The 17,823-nt window shown below is 26.5% G+C and overlaps 1 protein-coding gene across 38 annotated transcripts in view; it reads right to left on the bottom strand.

Annotated features, from left to right (window-relative positions):
* psq (BTB-domain-containing protein pipsqueak) overlaps positions 1 to 17,823 on the bottom strand; it is a 384,732-nt gene that overhangs the window by 120,881 nt on the left and 246,028 nt on the right. The window contains exons 1-2 of one of the 38 annotated variants that reach the window (XM_073991030.1): positions 15,809 to 16,210; positions 14,993 to 15,229 (exon numbers count right to left, since the gene is read on the bottom strand). The exons of 33 other annotated variants lie outside the window; for them this stretch is intronic. The gene's annotated coding sequence lies outside the window, so the exon portion shown is untranslated. Of the gene's footprint in view, positions 1 to 14,992; positions 15,382 to 15,808; positions 16,211 to 17,823 lie in introns of those variants that run through there. 4 more of the 38 variants (XM_073991028.1, XM_073991034.1, XM_073991032.1 and 1 more) reach the window with 4 other exon arrangements.

Raw genomic sequence — 17,823 nt, 5'->3', positions numbered from 1 at the left:
GCAGGCCACAGTGGCAGGTGGAAAGGGAAAATATGACAGGCCTTAATGGAAAATTGGGGCCCCTTGTTATGTTCCAGGAAGGGACAAAATGACAAGCCTTAATGGGAGATTGAGGGCTCTTGTTTCCCTACAGGCCGGGTAAAGGGTCCGATCTCGCATATCGAGAGAGACAGCCGTAAAAGCTAGAGCTGTAAATGTGTTCTTCTTCTAGAAGTCCTATATAAGGTATGCAGTTGAAGTCATATTTAAATGGTGAAGTCATATTTAGTTCACCAAGGCCCTTTGTACTCATAAATCTAGCATCTACATAAAAAACGTGATCCTATATACACATACAAGCATATGACGTACCTATGTATGTATGTATTTAATATAACATTTCGTGTTGCCTACATAACCCCACCACAGTGGCTGGCAAAAATATCAGGCACAACGGCAGCAGCTAACTCAATTGGCATAAATGTGGCTTCCATCATGGACACGTCGCCATGTCATGCTAAGTAGCTAAAAAGTATATCTGTCCGTCTGTCCATCAACAATCCATCCAGCCATCCATCCGTCCAGTTAACTAGCCAACGCAATCATATTATGCTTAGTGAAGGCTAACATATTATACAGAATGGCTGGCTGGTATTAGGGGTCTGTGTCCGACCACCACAGCTGGTGCAGAAGATTGTCCTAGAAGGCCTGTTTAAGATTTCCCCCCCATCCTCTCCCTACTCATTCTTTTCCAATAAACATTTCTTGTTAATTTTCTTATGGTGTAAATAAGTAGCCGTAGTAAATAATGTCCGTTGTTGCCCCAATCGTCGTCTCATCGTCGTCATCGACCACCACCGACCGACCATGTGGAACCGTTCCGCTATTCTACTGCTGCTACTTAGCTTAAAAAAAAATACTTTGTTGCCATCATCATATTCTTAGGCTTACATTTTACTAAACGGATTTTCTTTGCAAAGAGTGGAAGGGGTAACACAAAATTTGTTTTCTTCTTTTTTGCAAGGCAATATTCGTATCGACAAAAACACGTTGCCGTTCGTTTTTTAAGGTTTATGTTAAAAATCGGTTTATTGTAAAATAGATTCTAGACATAATATCTGTGTAATTTCTTGTTGTTGTTGTTAATAACTTAATTACTAATATTAGAAACAGTTAAGATTTAATTAAAGCTCGTATGATTTGATGTTGAAGAAAGTGGGGTTATGTTTATGGAAATAATTGGTCTTTTGTCTATTGAATATCTATTTAACACTTAATATTAAATATTAAATACTAACTATTATTTAATATTTAATATTTTTAATATTTAATATTTTTAATATTTAATATTTCTAATATTTAATATTTCTAATATTTAATATTTCTAATATTTAATATTTTTAATATTTAATATTTTTAATATTTAATATTTTTAATATTTAATATTTTTAATATTTAATATTTTTAATATTTAATATTTTTAATATTTAATATTTTTAATATTTAATATTTTTAATATTTAATATTTTTAATATTTAATATTAAATATTTTAATATTTTAATATTTTAATATCTTAATATCTTAATATTTTAATATTTTAATATTTTAATATTTTAATATTTTAATATTTTAATATTTTAATATTTTAATATTTTAATATTTTAATATTTTAATATTTTAATATTTTAATATTTTAATATTTTAATATTTTAATATTTTAATATTTTAATATTTTAATATTTTAATATTTTAATATTTTAATATTTTAATATTTTAATATTTTAATATTTTAATATTTTAATATTTTAATATTTTAATATTTTAATATTTTAATATTTTAATATTTTAATATTTTAATATTTTAATATTTTAATATTTTAATATTTTAATATTTTAATATTTTAATATTTTAATATTTTAATATTTTAATATTTTAATATTTTAATATTTTAATATTTTAATATTTTAATATTTTAATATTTTAATATTTTAATATTTTAATATTTTAATATTTTAATATTTTAATATTTTAATATTTTAATATTTTAATATTTTAATATTTTAATATTTTAATATTTTAATATTTTAATATTTTAATATTTTAATATTTTAATATTTTAATATTTTAATATTTTAATATTTTAATATTTTAATATTTTAATAGTTTAATATTTTAATATTTTAATATTTTAATATTTTAATATTTTAATATTTTAATATTTTAATATTTTAATATTTTAATATTTTAATATTTTAATATTTTAATATTTTAATATTTTAATATTTTAATATTTTAATATTTTAATATTTTAATATTTTAATATTTTAATATTTTAATATTTTAATATTTTAATATTTTAATATTTTAATATTTTAATATTTTAATATTTTAATATTTTAATATTTAAATATTTAAATATTTAAATATTTAAATATTTAAATATTTAATATTTAATATTTAATATTTAATATTTAATATTTAATATTTAATATTTAATATTTAATATTTAATATTTAATATTTAATATTTAATATTTAATATTTAATATTTAATATTTAATATTTAATATTTAATATTTAATATTTAATATTTAATATTTAATATTTAATATTTAATATTTAATATTTAATATTTAATATTTAATATTTAATATTTAATATTTAATATTTAATATTTAATATTTAATATTTAATATTTAATATTTAATATTTAATATTTAATATTTAATATTTAATATTTAATATTTAATATTTAATATTTAATATTTAATATTTAATATTTAATATTTAATATTTAATATTTAATATTTAATATTTAATATTTAATATTTAATATTTAATATTTAATATTTAATATTTAATATTTAATATTTAATATTTAATATTTAATATTTAATATTTAATATTTAATATTTAATATTTAATATTTAATATTTAATATTTAATATTTAATATTTAATATTTAATATTTAATATTTAATATTTAATATTTAATATTTAATATTTAATATTTAATATTTAATATTTAATATTTAATATTTAATATTTAATATTTAATATTTAATATTTAATATTTAATATTTAATATTTAATATTTAATATTTAATATTTAATATTTAATATTTAATATTTAATATTTAATATTTAATATTTAATATTTAATATTTAATATTTAATATTTAATATTTAATATTTAATATTTAATATTTAATATTTAATATTTAATATTTAATATTTAATATTTAATATTTAATATTTAATATTTAATATTTAATATTTAATATTTAATATTTAATATTTAATATTTAATATTTAATATTTAATATTTAATATTTAATATTTAATATTTAATATTTAATATTTAATATTTAATATTTAATATTTAATATTTAATATTTAATATTTAATATTTAATATTTAATATTTAATATTTAATATTTAATATTTAATATTTAATATTTAATATTTAATATTTAATATTTAATATTTAATATTTAATATTTAATATTTAATATTTAATATTTAATATTTAATATTTAATATTTAATATTTAATATTTAATATTTAATATTTAATATTTAATATTTAATATTTAATATTTAATATTTAATATTTAATATTTAATATTTAATATTTAATATTTAATATTTAATATTTAATATTTAATATTTAATATTTAATATTTAATATTTAATATTTAATATTTAATATTTAATATTTAATATTTAATATTTAATATTTAATATTTAATATTTAATATTTAATAATTAATAATTAATAATTAATAATTAATAATTAATATTTAATATTTAATATTTAATATTTAATATTTAATATTTAATATTTAATATTTAATATTTAATATTTAATATTTAATATTTAATATTTAATATTTAATATTTAATATTTAATATTTAATAATTAATATTTAATATTTAATATTTAATATTTAATATTTAATATTTAATATTTAATATTTAATAATTAATATTTAATATTTAATATTTAATATTTTTAATATTTAATATTTTTAATATTTAATATTTTTAATATTTAATAATTTAATATTTAATATTTAATATTTAATATTTTTAATATTTAATATTTTTAATATTTAATATTTTTAATATTTAATATTTTTAATATTTAATATTTAATATTTAATATTTAATATTTAATATTTAATATTTAATATTTAATATTTAATATTTAATATTTAATATTTAATATTTAATATTTAATATTTAATATTTAATATTTAATATTTAATATTTAATATTTAATATTTAATATTTAATATTTAATATTTAATATTTAATATTTAATATTTAATATTTAATATTTAATATTTAATATTTAATATTTAATATTTAATATTTAATATTTAATATTTAATATTTAATATTTAATATTTAATATTTAATATTTAATATTTAATATTTAATATTTAATATTTAATATTTAATATTTAATATTTAATATTTAATATTTAATATTTAATATTTAATATTTAATATTTAATATTTAATATTTAATATTTAATATTTAATATTTAATATTTAATATTTAATATTTAATATTTAATATTTAATATTTAATATTTAATATTTAATATTTAATATTTAATATTTAATATTTAATATTTAATATTTAATATTTAATATTTAATATTTAATATTTAATATTTAATATTTAATATTTAATATTTAATATTTAATATTTAATATTTAATATTTAATATTTAATATTTAATATTTAATATTTAATATTTAATATTTAATATTTAATATTTAATATTTAATATTTAATATTTAATATTTAATATTTAATATTTAATATTTAATATTTAATATTTAATATTTAATATTTAATATTTAATATTTAATATTTAATATTTAATATTTAATATTTAATATTTAATATTTAATATTTAATATTTAATATTTAATATTTAATATTTAATATTTAATATTTAATATTTAATATTTAATATTTAATATTTAATATTTAATATTTAATATTTAATATTTAATATTTAATATTTAATATTTAATATTTAATATTTAATATTTAATATTTAATATTTAATATTTAATATTTAATATTTAATATTTAATATTTAATATTTAATATTTAATATTTAATATTTAATATTTAATATTTAATATTTAATATTTAATATTTAATATTTAATATTTAATATTTAATATTTAATATTTAATATTTAATATTTAATATTTAATATTTAATATTTTATACTTGATATTTAATATGTGTAGCTAAATATTTTTGAAAATTTTCATTTAAAAAAAATAATAATTAAAATTCATATCTCAGCCAATTTCTCATTAAAATATTCATAAAATTTGCAATTTTGCTTACCAAAAATTAAAATATTTATACAAAGAAACCGCAGCTAAAGATGGAAGAGAAAAGCAATAATGACCCTAATGACCTTGACCAATCTGCTGAATTAGCCTTTGACATGTGCAGAAAAAATGGCAATAGCGAAATCTGAATGGATGGAGGAGACATACGCAGCATGGCATCATGCTTAAAGAAAAAGTGGGGAAAACGCGAATTTAACACGGTCCAAAAATGTTATTTATAAAGAAATGAAGAAATTTACAAGAGAAGACCTAATGAATTGGGAAGAAGATGAAGAGGCAGCAACAACAACAAATGTCAAGGCAAATATTAAAATTAAAAAATAAATATTTTTTTTAACAAAATATTAACTTAAAGATTGTGTTGTAAACCCCATAGGGTTGTTAAAGATTAAATCAAATCAATGCTTGAGGGGTCATAGTTGAGTTTTATTTTTTTTAAGTGAAATCAAAATTGAATTTCAAAATCGCTTGGAAGTTTTGAAAGAAATTATAGTTTTTTTTTTTTGTTTTATTTTTTTTTTTAATTTATCCATTATGGGTTTTTTTTGTGCTGCTGATTATAGCTTGCAAAAGACATAAAATAACCCATTATAATAATCATAATGATGCAGAGACATGTCAGATTGATTGATGTATTTTCGGAAAGAGATATTTATTGAAGAATTAAAAAATAAAAAAAAATCATGTATAAATTAATATATTAATTTATTCATAATTTTAATAAAGGCTCTTGCTTTTGAAGAAATCTTTATAAGATACCTATAAGGTTCAATCGGTGTTTTTTTTTTAGATATGATACATATGTAAATGATATCGGTCCTTCGACAAGGAAAAAAACCTCTAAAAACCACTAGATGTCCAAGGAAAAAATCATTGATCACTGTGCACGCGTGTTGTCTGTATGTTTTCTGGTCACAAAAAGCAAAATCACTAGCTTTCCAAAAAGAATGTGAAAGTGAAACTGTGCTACAAGGAACCATGCACGCGTGACACGAACCACGAAATATTAAGAGGCATAGCTGTTCACAGGATATAAATATATATAATAGATATTTTAAATATGATTGCTGCGACCACTATTAGTCCTTCGACTAGGACTAAACTTGACTAAAACAAAAGTTTTCAGTACGACTATTCTCTCTAAATCTGGGACATTGTTCGGGGACAAATTCAATATTAATAATATAAAACAAGAATTAGGCCAACATCCAAAAGACAATTGAATAAATTTTATTGAAGAAGTCACAATACCGAATATTTATCTGCAACTTCAAATCTTTGAATATAATTTTTAAACCACCAACAATAACACAACTAAAGAAATAAATTAATACACACACAACTGCTAGAGAATTCAAACAATGAACAACGCACTCTACGCGTCAGCAATAATTAATCAATATTAATTAAAGCACCATCGATCGAATAACCTAAGAAAGAAACATACAACAACAAATATGCAACAACAATAAGCAACTAAAACATGAACAATCATATTGAATTATGGCAAAGAATATCTTCAAAGTCGAAATGCTACTAGGCCTACCTACCACACTAAGCCAGGGTAACAATATCACCATTAATGAAACAATGAGTTTTTGTGTCGAAGGAGAGGAAAAAATTGTTGTTTTTTTTTCGTATAAATGATTTTAAACAATGATAGGCTTAACAAAATTGATTTCTTTTAGAGATTTTCAACACATGAATACAAAACGCAAACTCACATCCGGTCAAGGGTAGAGAGGAATTAAATGTGAATGTTAATATATCATTATGTTGTTCAGTTTATAATTCATTCATATATAAATATTTTTTAATTTTAAAGTTTGAGGTTTTTAAACCTTTAAGAGGTGTATTTTGGATGAACTAGTATAGTTTTATATTTATAGTTCCCAGCGAATCTTGCCCTCAAACTGTCTCAAAGGAGACCTCCTATATCGTATCTGATGAGACAGTAAAATTTATATTAGATTTTTATTTGAAATAACCCAAAATTTCTCATCAAATGTCTAACACTTGTTAATGAAAAAAATGGAAGATGTTTTTCTATAACATTCTATTTTTGTGGGTTTTTTATAAATCTGCTGGCGGCTCCTTATGTAAATTGTAATAAAAAATTGTTCAAAATCTCTTACTATAATGTTATATGAATAGTTTAAATATCCGAACTGAATGTTCAACAATAAAAAAATTAGGCTGCTAATTCTTCAGATATGATTTTTGATGCTTGTGTTTAGTAAAGAAATAGTACTCGCGTGACACGAAGAAACACGAAATATTAAGAAGAACATAACAGAAAATAGGGTCAGCATATTTTCTGGCCATATGTAATATTTTTAGTGAGCATACTTGTGAGCATATTAATATTAATTAAATTCCTATTAGCTCTCAAAATAAGATGCCTGTGATGGCATTATTTCTCTGTGTACATATTTGAGGGGTTAAGCGTAAAGCGTCGGAGGTCAGACTTCATGAAAATGCCAACTTTTTAATTGAAGCTGTCCCAAAGGAAGATCATTAGAAAACTGTCCTACGTGAAAAAGTGCACGCGTGACACGAAACACGAGATGTTTTGAGGATGCTTAACAAGAAATATGTTTTATATGTTTTCTGCAAACGATATGTATTTCTAAATAATTAATATGCATATTATGCCCGCGATGATATTATTCCTCTGCGTTGAAGATGTTAACAGCTATTTTACTGTAATCCTATAGATACTTTTAAATCATCAGAGATTAGTGGAAGACGCTGAACGAAACTGCACCCAAGTCTCACGAAGCACGAACTATTAAGAGAAAACGAGACAGTATTATTTTTCTGTCTTCAGATTGTGGGAGTTAACATCGCTTACTGCAATCCTATTGATAGATTCAATCGACAGAGGACATACTTTACGAAAAGACAAATAAAATAATAGAGACTGTCCATACAGTCATTGAGGAACGGCGCTGCCCGAATTAGTGCCGCGTGACACGAAACACGAGATATTTAAAGGATGACTAACAGGAAGTATGGTCTGTATGTCTTCTGGCAACTGAAAACAACTTTAGATATCAACAACAATATTTGCATACCTACGCAAATATTGTTGATCCAACCATTTAATTTGGTTCAGACAACAATATGTATTTCTAAATAAATCAAAAAAAAAACTTATTCAGGGCAATCATGAATATTTCCCTCGGAATTTTCCGCACGGAAAATAATTTTAAAAAGTGAAATTCTTTTAAAATCAATATTTTAAAACATTGGAAACTACTGAAGTAACTTAATTATGCAATATTCTCGCTGAATCGTCAAAAAATATTCTCCTTTTAGACAATATGGAAATAAAAATTCTGAAATTGAGGAAAGGGAAAAATTTCTCACGGAATTTTTATTCATGATTGCCCTGATTATGTTTCCAAAATTAAATGCTAGTGAATATTATTTCTCGGTGTTTAGATTGGAGGAATTGACACCTCCTACTCCAATCCTCTGAATATGTTTAAGTGTTAGACATCATGAAAAATGCCTTATCTAAAATAGAAGCTGTTCAAAAGAATGGCATTATGAAACTGCGCTACTAGGAACTGCGTGACACAAAGCACGAACTGTTAAGAGGAGACAGAACATAAAATATTTTATGTACATTCCCTAGCTACAGGAGATCTATTTTGTACGTATTGTAAATATGTAAAAATATTGTTAATGCAACTAAATATATTTTGGGCTGCTACCATAACAATGGTTCTTCTTTTTTACTCAAACTACCAATTATGCTCTTAAAATATGATTCCAAGAACTACACATATAACTTTAGTGAGAGATCTGTATATATTGGGACATTTCGTGACCATATCTCAGGAAGTATTTGCCACAATGACTAGCCATTACTAAAATTTCAACGCGATCGGAGAAGTTGTCATAAACTGGAATAAAGCGCAAAAGTGTTGAACGTCTTCGGATGATGTACCTGAAGAAATTGATCGACATTGGTCAAATTGGTCGATTCATTCTTTTCGGGTCCATAAGTCACTTTAGTTAATGCCGACTGGGGGTTTTTGAGCTTTTGGGTTATTATTATTATCTGAGGAATTATTGGACTTGTCCGCGAAAATTTTAATTGTAATAGAGCCCGCGAGGACAACCTGCTGCAAAACAAATCACAAAAGCTCTGTTCCAGAACTAAAAAGTTTTTACATTTTTTTTTTTAAATCGTTTACGACTTTTACGACTTTTACTACTTTTTAAAGTACGGGAGCAGGCCAAAGGTATATAGGCAAATTCCCTAAAAGGCGATCTGACAATGTCCAGCGGATGGACTTAAATCCCAATATAAATATTGAGACTGTATAGTAATGACTGTCCAAACCGCGGTCATATAACCAAAATTGGTTATTAGAGTTCTGAGCGTCAAAATATCGGTCACATATAAAGAGGAATTTTGAACGCTTTGAAATTAAATCTGAATATAAAGTCATGTTTTGGAATCACTAAATCCTCGGGATCCACTTCCAGGTCAGAAAATACCACATTTTCAAAGGTGGAAAAAATATACCTAATGTTAGAGATATTTCCAGAATATTTCAGACATGAAACGCTCTACTCCCTACAACTGGTGTCTTAAATTATACTGCTCGGACTCGGACGAAGTAGGTCCCGTATTGTTGAGCTAATATAAATCGGGGTGTACTCATGAGAGAAGTCTTCCTTGTCCCTTTAGAAATGTTTTTTTTTTTTTTGCGAAAAATTATATAACCAAAACAAACAAAAAACAGCGAATGGCACGCGCAAAGGGAGTTTGGATAAATTCCAACAACAATCACTCACAGGCAACTGTGATGATGTTTTTTCAACTTACAGAACCCGATGAGTTCTTAGTTGATACGTGCTGATAATTGTTTGCAAATATTTATACCCTATACCACAATGTGGAAAAGGGTATTATAAGTTTGTTTTGGTAAAAATTCATGTAACACCGCGAAATATTCGTCGGAGACCCCCAATGTGGTATACCATTCTTCATATCTCAACGAGATAAAGCGATTTTGAGATGTGTGTCCGTCCGTCAGTCCGTCCGTCCGTCTGTCCATTATAAATTGTAAACACGCTCCAGGCCGCAATTATGGACCGATCGTCACGAAATTTTGTATGGAGGTCGGGTTCAGATCAGAATAGAACCCTATTCTTATTGGTGATGATCGTGAAATATCTAGCGGGTGAAATGGACCAAAAACATAATATTTATCCAATTTTCTAGCAGCTCTGTAGGTCTCAATAATAGTCCGATCAACGCGTAATTTTAAATAAGGTAAGAGTATATCACAAAGGAGAAGCTTGCAATTTGAAATGGCGATCGGTTAATATTTAGAGGGTTAAATGGACCAAAACTTTTGTGTGAAAATTGTGAAAAATATTAATATACAGCTTATATCTTAATTCCTGGAAGTGACATTCCGGACAAGTGAGATATACTTGAAAGTGGAACGCTTGACCTTTCAATTGATGCCAATTATGTTGGTGTGCATGATCAGATAACAGAGTTACAGCCTAATATATCCCGTTATTTGTTTGTAGTGTAATAATAAACTCGCTAGAAGTCGCAATTATACATCAATAGTCACGAAATTTTGCACCGGGTAAGAGTACAGGTCGAAAAAGATTCCTACAATTTTGAATGATGATCTGATATTCTTTAGCGGTTGAAATGGACCATTACTTTAATATGAAAAATATAAAAATTTTATTTTTGGTCGATATTTTAATTCCTTGAGGACATATATATTTCGCAAAGTAGCCTACATATGGAAAAAAACTACTGACCTTTCCTCTGATGTAAATTGCAATAAAGTGTTTGCTAGATAACGGGCCCACTGCCTAATATATAATGGGTTCTGTGTAGAGAACCAAATTTTTATCCCATGCTACATATTGTCTCTCCAAAAGTTTATGTAACACCACGAAATATTCGTCCTAGACCCCTTATTTGGTATCCCAAAATTCATATCTCATATCTCTCGAGATCAGATAATACTTAGCGGGTTAAATGAACTGAAACTTTTGTGTGAAATTGGTAAAAATTTCAATAACGTAGCGGTTAAACAACGGAAGTAGTACTACATAAGTGGGTTTCATTACATTTAACGTGAACTAAATTTTCCTTTCCTGCTACAAAAATGTCTTTGTCATGCTAGATAACTTTTTGGTTTTGGTCATAAGTATTATATATTACATCTCTGATATTTGATAATTAAATTTTCACAATCATTGAAAAGAAGTTCCGTGGAGAGCGATTGTCCAGGGATAGTGGTATAGGGTATCCCATGGTCGGCTCCGTCCGACTATAGACTTTTCTTACTTGTTTTGTTCTGATGTTTTTTGGAAAAGCCGAAAAGTGAGTGTGATTCTCATTCATTTGAGAATACTAGACACTTAAAGAGTTCGGTTTTTCGCTAAAAAGGCATCATTTCAAAAAGCTGAAAAAGCCAATTGATAATTCCCTTCGCCGGGATAAAATCATGATATTGGTAGCGATCAGTAAAATTTTGCAACACTGTCAGTTCGTTTTGAAAAACATTACTCTCTGTAATAGACGGTAATAAATGAAGTTAAGCCACTGGGGGAATACTCCAGCTTAAACAATCAAAAGAAAAATTATAAGGACAAAGAGGTTCATAAGTGTAGCTAATTTAGTATATGCCTTAAGGTGAACATCTTAAAATGCGGTCGAAGGCCTGCGCAACGTCAAGAAAATGTAGTTTTAATAAATTAAAACCATGAACGCTGTGTCCTTTTAATTTGAACTTTGTGACCATAAGTCCGAAAGTGAAACTGGACTTTACGTCCAAATTATTTGTGGGTATAATGACCGTCTGACCTGTCAGATTATTGTCCTTAAGCTGAACTTTTACGAAAAATTGTGAAATTTTATGTGTGAGATACCCGAAGGAGGGGTGCCGTATGGTACTCCTACTCCAACCTAATGAACAAAATCGTTCACTACCCAGATAACATTTTTTCCGAATTCGGTTAGAATTTCTGAACAAATTTCCGATTCTAATGCAGAATTTATACCAAATTGGGTACGAAATTCGAAATTTGTATGGACGTGGTCACCGAATTCGGAAAGTTTTTCTAAGGAAATTCCAAAAAATATATTCGAGTTTCCCGACGAATTCGGTCCGAAAAAATTTGGAGAAAAATTTAGATTTTCTGAAAGAAATCGATCCGATTTCGGAAAAACTTTCTGCAAAAATTCGAAAAAAATTTAGATTTTCTGAAAAAAAATCTGCAAGAATTCTTTGGCGTTGGTCCCTTTTAATGCGTTTTTTTAAGATTCTAATTCCAAACATTCTAATGACTTTCCCTTTGTTATCATTTTGTGATTAATAGTAGAACAATGTCAACGATGTGCACGGGTATTTTGAATGTGCATTTATATTAAAAAATTTTAAATTTATATATGCGAATTTCACTTTGTGTTTCGACAAGAACCAAACAAAAAAAATCACTGAGAAAATCGATTAGAAATCGGAACGAAGATTCTTAAGATGCTTCAGAAAAAGTGCAGAGATTCGTAAAAAAAAAAACAGAAAATCGGTCAGATTTCTAGGAAAATTTTGAGAAATCGACAAATTTCTGAAAAAAAAACTATCAGAAAACCTCGGAAAAAATCGGAAATCAGAGCTGTCGGAAAAAATTGCTAGCTGGCTAACTTCAAGAGTTTTAACGACTACCATTTTTCGGAAAAATTGTGAAGTTTTGTGGGGCAGGTATGACCAATCTTCGAACTTTATCTAAGATTGCACAAAATATTACGCGATGCTTAGTTTGAACCAAATCGGCAGATCCAGAGATACGGACGAACAGGCGCTAAATCGACTCAAAATTGTGGTACATAATTTTATGGTATCAAAGCCTAAAGGTAGAGGTAAACTCCCCTTAAAAACGCCAAGAGATATTTTTACGACCCTAATATAGTCTTACAGAATACCTAGAGAACTTTTATGAAAGACAACGGTGCACAGTAGATCAGAATCTTTTTTCCTGGTCAAAATTCTGTAACTTTTGAACGGATAGAGATATTTTCATAATTTTGTTTTTTGTTTGACAGATAACACAATCAGCTTTCCTATGCATTGTAAGCAGTCAATATCGGTTTAGCAGGTTTAGAGGAATTCAAGGACAAAGTTAACATTTTCATATTTTGCATCATAATATGAGCGCTTTTAGAGTTTTCATATGTTTAATTTAAACGGTCAAAAAACAGACCATAAAAAAATGTAGTTTTGCTTTAAAGTTTAAAAAAAAAAAAATTCAAAAAATTTAAAATTTGTTAAAATATTAAAAACATAGTTCTTGGGTTTTTAAATGTTCATTTGTGTAAAAAAGCTATACGGGTATGTTCTGAGACACACTTCACCCCTAACTTCACACCTCAAGCATTTTATTCTCCCCGTTTGCGCTTATTTTTCGAGAATTTTTTTTTTTTTTTATGGACGCACTAGGGTGTATTCTTCTTTTTAAATACTCTAGTGAATCTTAGCCCCAATAAATTCGCCAAAATAGGAGTAAATGGGGTGAGGCCTGAAGTGAGAGGTGAAGTGTGTCCCAGAACATACCCGATAATTCATATGGGAAAACGGAGAGAAAAAAACACACATTTTTACCCATGTAATTTCAATGCATTTAAAAAAGTGTTCAACGGACGGAACGGGACGGTTACAAAAGTATATATGGGCTAAAAGGGAGGCATCATTCTGCGAAAACGAAACTTTGTTCCATGCTGTTTCCTAAAAGTTCTAGTCCACTAAAGTTGGAATTTCACTAAAATTTAGAATTTGAGGAAAAATAAAATAGCTCACTTCGTGTAAACGTTACGGTGATTTGTTAAAACGATTATTAAAGGCAGCAATCCTACCTACCTAATAAAAAACAATGAATACAACATCTGTTATAGTTTCCGATAAATTGCTATTTCTTTCTCCAGGAATTTGCAAAAATTACGTGTTTTCCAAAATTGGGGAACATTTTACGTCTTAGGAGAACGCCACGCCCACACCTTCAAAAATGTTTACCTAATTTTTTGGTTTTCTTAGTTTCAATATTTTTACTATCGAATCCCATATAGAAATTAATAATCAGTGACAACAAAAAATGGGGGTTTTGGTCAGGAAAATCGATTCCTGAACCACTGTGCGGCGTAATCCTATTTTAGAAATAATAAGCTGATATGATGGTATTTAGTATTTTGGTTCTGAAATTAATAAAACTAAAAAGCATGAATATAATGAGAAACGGAATCTTATAGAAGGCCGACAACATTGTATTCTTATTGACAAGAAGGTATTTTCTTGGTAAAGACGATAGGTCTTCCAATAAAAGACTAATTGATCCTCTACAAAAGTAAAAGATAAGACCTTAAATATTTGAAAACAATAGGTCTTGAATGTAGTAACAAAACACTAGAAACTCAAAGCTCTTAGGGTTTCAGAAAAATAATAAATGATTTGAGATATCAGTAGTAATATATTTGTAATTTTTGAAAATTTTGAAAACAAATCTTCCAAGGTGCAGACAAGAAAAAATCACTAAATATTGGCGTTCGTAGCTAACGAAAATATAAATCTCTTCTTACCTTATTTTAACTTGCAAAAAATTCTGCTAATAATCCAAACTTAAAAAAAGCTAATTTTAAGATTCCAAAATGGTTGCAACTTGTTGAATTATGTATTCCAATTTTGTTGTTGATTGATAATGCGTGTGAAGACAAGCAGGCAACAATATATCCTTGTTAGATAATTGAGGAGGGAGATGGTAGGTTATTCACTTTGCGTAGCTATTACGTTCACGTTATTAACGACGAACAAAAAAACTTGAAATTTAAAGTCACAACACCCAAATAAATGCCGGTTTGTTTAGAATTTCAAACACAAAAGAGAGACACTCAAAAAAATTATTGTATTTTTTTTTTTTTCAAACACAAAAATAAAATCCGGAAGATCATACAAGTGGGAAAAATGTAATCTAAAAATAAAACGTGACGTATAAGAAAATACTTTTAAAAGAAAGAAAATGAAGAAGGAAATAAAAAAATAATAAAAAAAAACCGTCTCACATGTGTGGCGGTGGAATTTGCAACAAAGAAGAGATGTTTAAGAAAGAAAAATAAATAAAAAAAAATGAAATAAAATAAAAAAAAAACTTTGCAGACAACAATCACCAGCAGGACAGAGGAACAAGAAAACCCGTCGTCTGGCAATGAATGAAGTCAACAAAAATAACAAATAAATAAAAAAAACGTCAGGAGAGCTCTAGATCGCAAAGGCAGCGAAGAAAAACCGGGTTAGTTCACACAATAAGAATGGGGAAGTTCCGTTTTTAGTATATAGTCAGCATATTGGAATGCATTCAAGCAAAAAATATTTTTTGTTGTTTTTTTTTTCTTCTTTACTTTTGTTCTGCACAAAATGCACTTGTAGCGGATTTTGTAGATTTTTTTGATTTTTTTAATTATTGTCACAATTTATTTTTCTTTGTGTTAAAAAAGGAATAAACGCCTTTTAACACCGCTTTCCCGTTTTGCACCGTCGTCGTTGTGGTATGTTGTACCTCTTGTGCCTATTACTCCGCGTTTAACGTATCGTAGTCGTCGTACCGCTCGCTCGCTGGGGTTCGTTATACCTTTTTGCCGTGTATTTGGCTTGAACAAAAAAAGAAACGTGCGCTCTGTGCAAGAAATTAAAACACTGAAGCCAAAGAAAATCACCAGCAGTTTGAACCCAAGAAGTGCTGTCGCCGGCGCAGCAGCAACAATAACACCAACTAACAGCAATAAGAGGAAACCAACAACAACAACAATACTACCAGAAGAGGAAAAAAATAATTCCAAAAACCTAAATTGTTTCATGTTATGCTCGCTCATGTATTTCTTTTTGCTAGTCGGTCGGCTGAGCGTTGTTTTCACTGTAGTTCCAAACAACAACAACAGCAGTGTAGTGTTGTTTTTGTTGTTGTTCCTGTCAATGTCTTTTTTTCCTCATTTTACCACAAATACACTTAAAGATATAACAACGGCTTAAAAAACGCACACATCCAAAGATACTCACATAGATACTCAAAATCCATGGATTGCTCTTTTACAAGATACCATTCTCACTCATACAAACACTTGCTGCTACTGGGTGCCAGGGATGGGAGGTATACAGTCTTCGTTTCTTATTACGGATATTTTCCTATTGAAGAGAAGGTATTCTCAAAGAAGACCATACAAGTCTTCGTATAGAAGATCACAAGATCCTATAGACGATCGTGAGGTCTTCTCTTGGAAGACCACGAGATCTACTCATGGAAGTTCTTCCGTAACATCTTCTTCATTCAAGACCATAAACTGTTTTTACAGAAGCCTTTTTCTAACTGAAGGCCTTCTTCTAACAGAAGGCATTCACGCCTTCTTCCAATAGAAGACCATGAGGTCGTTCTACTCATAGAAGACCACGAAGTCTTCTTTTTATAGAATACCATGACATTTTCTTGGAGAAGGCCTTGAGGTCTTCTTATCTTAGAAGACCTTGAGGTCTTCTTCGCAAAGAAGAAGATGAGGCCTTCTTCTTATAGAAGAAGATGAGGTCTTCTTCTCATAGAAGAAGTTGAGGTCTTCTTCTTATAGAAGAAGATGAGGTCTTCTTCGCAAAGTTGAGGTCTTCTTCTCATAGAAGAAAAGGTCTTCTTCTCATAGCAGAAGATGAGGTCTTCTTCTCATTGAAGAAGATGAGGTCTTCTTCTCATAGAAGACCATTAGGTCTTCTGTTCATAGAAGAAGATGAGGTCTTCTTCTCATAGAAGAAGATGAGGTCTTCTTCGCAAAGAAGACCATGAGGTCTTCTTCTCATAGAAGAAGATGAGGTCTTCTTCGCATAGAAGACATTGAGTCTTCTTATCATAGAAGAAGATGAAGTTCTCTTCTCAGAGAAGACGAGGTCTTCTTCTCATAGAAGAAGATGAGGTCTTCTTCTCATTGAAGAAGATGAGGTCTTCTTCTCATAGAAGACCATTAGGTCTTCTGTTCATAGAAGAAGATGAGGTCTTCTTCTCATAGAAGAAGATGAGGTCTTCTTCGCATAGAAGACATTGAGTCTTCTTATCATAGAAGAAGATGAAGTTCTCTTCTCAGAGAAGACGAGGTCTTCTTCTCATAGAAGAAGATGAGGTCTTCTTCTCATTGAAGAAGATGAGGTCTTCTTCTCATAGAAGACCATTAGGTCTTCTGTTCATAGAAGAAGATGAGGTCTTCTTCTCATAGAAGAAGATGAGGTCTTCTTCTCATAGAAGAAGATGAGGTCTTCTTCTCATAGAAGAAGATGAGGTCTTCGTCTCATTGAAGAAGATGAGGTCTTTTTCTCATAGAAGAAGATGAGGTCTTCTTCTCATAGAAGAAGATGAGGTCTTCTTCTCATAGAAGAAGATGAG

The sequence above is a fragment of the Musca autumnalis genome, unplaced genomic scaffold (genome assembly GCF_047663935.1).
Source record: "Musca autumnalis isolate F117 unplaced genomic scaffold, ASM4766393v1 scaffold_5, whole genome shotgun sequence".
Classification (NCBI taxonomy): domain Eukaryota; kingdom Metazoa; phylum Arthropoda; class Insecta; order Diptera; family Muscidae; genus Musca; species Musca autumnalis.
This window is presented reverse-complemented; position numbering and strand designations above follow the sequence as displayed.